Source organism: Ornithodoros turicata, unplaced genomic scaffold (assembly GCF_037126465.1).
Source record: "Ornithodoros turicata isolate Travis unplaced genomic scaffold, ASM3712646v1 Chromosome15, whole genome shotgun sequence".
Lineage (NCBI taxonomy): Eukaryota > Metazoa > Arthropoda > Arachnida > Ixodida > Argasidae > Ornithodoros > Ornithodoros turicata.
Genome location: NW_026999318.1, coordinates 1 through 4,745, shown reverse-complemented (window position 1 = coordinate 4,745; position 4,745 = coordinate 1).

The window sequence follows — 4,745 nt, the reverse complement described above, 5'->3', positions numbered from 1 at the left end:
ATGATCAAAGATTTATTAGTTCTTGTACGAAAGAAAAATAAGTTATACAAGAAATTTATACGTTCGAGAAACATTGAAGACTTGACGGCATATAAACTATTCAGAAATAATGTCACGAGTAAGCTAAAACGTGCAAAAGCAGCTTATTATAAAGGTTTGTTTAGTGACAATATAAAACATAACGCAAAACTGGTATGGAGTAACTTGAATAATGTGCTGAATAGGAAAGCAAGGAGTTCCGTACTTGAACGTATGAGTGTGGATGATAAAATAATAGAAGGACGTGACTTAGCGGAGTATTTTAATGCGTATTTTGTGAATGCTTGTCGTACAAACCTTAGCCACCCCCCTTATAGTTCATGTGAAAACCCACCACATAATCTACAGGATACGATATTTCTTACGCCTGTCGATGAAAATGAAATGTATTCTTCTATCTTCAATCTAAGTAATACCAGAAGTCTAGATGTGTATGATATGCAAATAATTATATAAGTCCGATAAAACGAGTTCTTCGTTACATAGTAGGTCCCCTAACATATATTATCAATCAATGCTTCTTATTTGGTTACTTTCCAAAAAAACTCCAAATAGCTAAGGTGTCGGTTTTGCACAAAGGCGGCGCTATAAGTGAGGCGTCAAATTATTGGCCAATATCAGTGCTTCCTGTACTGTTGAAATGTTTTGAAAATGTGATACACAATCGCTTACTATCGTTTTTAAATGCACATTCGATTATTACAAAATCGCAATTCGGTTTCCGTAAACAACATTCGACAGAAATAGCGCTACTTAAGCAAAAGCAAATTATATTGGATAACTTTGAAAATAAGCATCTTACATTAGGAGTTTTCATTCACCTTTCCAAGGCCTTCGACTCTATGGACTATAAAATTCTAGAATATAAATTATATCGTTATGGCATTAGAGGTGTTGCACTTTCATTAATCATATCGTTATCTAAAATACCGGTACCAGTGTGTCGTAATAAATAATATAATGTCTAGCCCTAAGAAAATTGAATGTGGGGTACCGCAGGGGAGCATACTGGGGCCTCTCCTTTTTAATGTCTATATAAATGACATTGTAACGGTTAGTTCTGATGCAGAATTTATAATTTACGCGGACGATACCAGTATTCTCCTCTCCGGTACCGAAGGTGATGCCCTGGTAGCACAAGCTAATATGCTTTCACGTAAATTAAGCCTATGGGCAGAAATAAATTGTTTAAAGATAAATGCGAAAAAGACTAAAGTACATAGTACTCTTCAGACCAAAGAACAAGAAAGTTGTTTTAACCTCAAATGTTCAAATTGGAAATGACGTTATTGAATTATGTGGCGTGGTTAAGACTCTTGGTGTGTATTTTACAGAATCAATGTCTTGGTCATATCATATCGAACAAGTGAGACTGAAAATATCGAGGGTTATTGGCGCATTCCATAGGTGTAGGCACTTACTCACCCCAGGAATTATTAGAATAATATATAACTCTTTAATACAATCACATCTGAATTATTGTCATATTGAATTATTGTCAGATGTGCTGCGAGGTATACTGTATAGAAAGCGCCATATTTTACTTAAGTGACAATTTAGTTGAACAATCTACCATCGGTATATGTTCCGTGACAAAGTGTTCCCAGCTTCCTGTACACAGCAACTCGATAATCTAGGCTGAAAAGAAAGAGTGAAGAGAAAGAAACCATCAAGGAGGCGAGCACCCGGACGCAGTAGCCGCTCTTTATTTTGTTTTTCGACCCGTCTGTCATCATCCAACGATGATAAAACATGCGGTCACGTGCTTCACAACATTCCGATATCTTTCGCTTGCAGGGATCGTCGGCTAGGCAGACGTGACGGTCGCAAATGTCACGTGGCTTAGTGACAAAGAACTGCGGATGCTGGTAAACAGTCAGTGCGGCAAACCAACGTAGTGCTGGTCCAAATATATTCACTATAAAAATAGTCAAGCGCACATACACCGTCACACATGGCACATGTTGGACTAGTTCAACGAGAACTCGCTTGGTTCGCAGCGAGCGCATAGCGCCGGAGCTCAGGAGCTTGGCTTCAAAACAGGGGCATCGCGCATTCCATGTATTGAATATGGCGGTAAGCACACCAGTCTTTCTAGCCCACCATAGGCGAAGTAGCTGAATGCTTTACGTAGAAACTATGGAAGTGAGCGTCATTTTTAAAATGTCGTTTAGCTGTAAGATCCTGTGCGTCAACTTTGTTCTCTATAAAATTAGCTCTCACGTGGTAAGGATTGACCAATCCCTGGGAGCCCTGGACCGGAAACAGCCGAAACCCAAGTTTCTCCTTTTCGCCGTTTGTTGGCAGCGCCGTCCATGTTCCGGCAATGTTCAAAATATTTATACGTAAAAAATATGCCGAATTGAGAAGTAATGCTTTCTGTGTCTTATCAAACAATGATGTTGTGCACGACAGTGGGCAAAAATATGGGGGTTATTTTTCACTTTTCGGTCCCTTTAAACTTTGTATACGCGAACTTCACACCTTGTACCTCACGAAGCGTGGTCCCCCACGCGAAAGCTTGTATATATTAAACTAAGGAAGCTTCAGTGTTGCTTTTTGTATTGTGCTACATTTCTTATCGGACTTGACTTCCCCTGTTGCGGCGAGATTCTGCTATACTTACTTCTATACACGATTCACAGGCTCGAGATTCCGCTACAGACTTATATCACCCCTTATTCTATAAGCCATTCGGCGAACACTTTCCAGTACCCAACCTCCCGCAGTAACTTTCGTTTCCACTCTGTCTCTTCATCCGGTGGTCAAATATGGAACATCTTACTTCTACACATACGCTCTCATCCAAACCCTACTACATTTAGAGAGGTCGTTAAGGCATACATCCTCACTGATATATAAATTCCCCGTCTTTGCGTCTAATACTTTCCTGCTAAGATTATCTATATATTTGTTTTTCATGCATTGACATCCTTCACGAGACGTGTGTATTGTCAACGTCTGTGTATGTTAACTGTTCGACAGGGCTTGCCATGTCAGTCCTCACTTTTGTGATTGTTGTATCGAAAATATAAAAGAAGAGAAAGAAAGAAAGGGGGTATGTTTAATGCAAAGAAAAAAGGGAAAGCAAAAGAGAAAAAAGAAGAGATAAAGAGAGCATGAGATAAGTAAGGTATTTTCGTTTACTTGCTCGCGAGCGAGTAATAGCTACCGCGTTTGACTAGTATATCGGAGGTGTCACGCGGGTGGTGGGGCCCGCGAGAAGAGTAAGAAGAAGACTAGGCCAGATACAGAAGGCCTGCTTAATGTCTCCTCTCCCTCCTTTGCTACCTCCTTCCCCTGCTACCGCGATTCGCCGTTCAACGAAATGAAGAACTCGCAATTTATAGCAGCCAACATCGCAAATTTGAACCTGTAGACTAAAAGTGCAACACGATTTCTAGAAAATCTGCTTTGATAGAATTATGGGACCGCTTTGCGCTTGATTTTCTTTTCCCAGTAAGTACTCTGGGACCTTCATTACTCGCACAGGACAGTGGCTGCTCATGTGGCTGACGGTGGCTCGTCTCCATGGCTACGACAGCTGAAAGCACGTTCGTGATTGGCTATGGCCGTTCAAAACACGATCCTGATTGGCTGAGTTTTAGCTGTTACGTCACGTCGACGAGTATGCGCACTTCATCTGTCTAGCTGTTGTTGACACTACGCGAGAACTCCCGGTGGAGGTGCGGACTCCCATGGCACGCACGGTGATTCCGAGTAACAATTTCGTGGATGCAACGAGGTGGTTGGAATAATATAACTCCTCAACAGCGTAACATCGATAGGCTTCGCGGTTCGCTGTTCGGGGTTTGCCATGTGGGAACGCTACGATGTTAATTAACCGTCAGCTTCCACCATAGAGGAAGGAAACACATGAGCGGCCGTTTCGAACCGATATGCGTGCGGCCCCTCTAGCGATCGCTCGAGTCAAAACAGCCATATTTCCTGTCCACCACGTGACCTTCTCTAAAGTTTCGGTTTTGTGAGTGCTTTGTTGCTCGGGCTGCTCTCCATGATTTTGTGCTTTTCCAAAGTTATTGTCTATTAAAATGAGCGCATCGCGGAACCAACGTTCTGGTAGCCTGTCCCGGCCGCGGCCCTCGTTCAACGGAAAGCACCTTTCTGATACACGCATAAGGACTCTGAGGACAAAGCGTGACACGCAGTACCCCGTCTGTGACATTCATTTAGCCTAGTACATTTAGTTCAGAACGTAACTTGACATTTTATTCAGTCTTCAAAAATACTAAAACTAAATACTAAAACTGCTCACTGAGAGTAAATTTAGTCCCTTGTGCGTCGTTCTGTCCTACGATCTTTTCTTATGCTACGACTCCTTTCTTCATAAAGTGTCTCATATGGAAGTCGTTTTCCCCAAATTTCTAAATTTTTTCCCACATTCGGTAATTTGGGTCAATGTGAACAGTTATTGAACCGGTTACCACTTTTTTTAAAGGTTGGGTTCCGGTTCGCCTAAAAATAACGGTTGTTCGGTTCGTGTCTATGCTTATACTAATCGGAGATGTGCTCCACAAGGCACCACATACAAAAAACTTAGAAACCAGAGTTTCAAATGCATCTTCGTCTTGGGGTTATTGGAATTTTCAATGGGGCGTGCGGTACTCAGATCTGGTAGTTCTCCGTACTGTTTTGCTCTGTTTGATTTGTATTTTATTTTTTTACAATAGTAGAAGTGGCCCGGG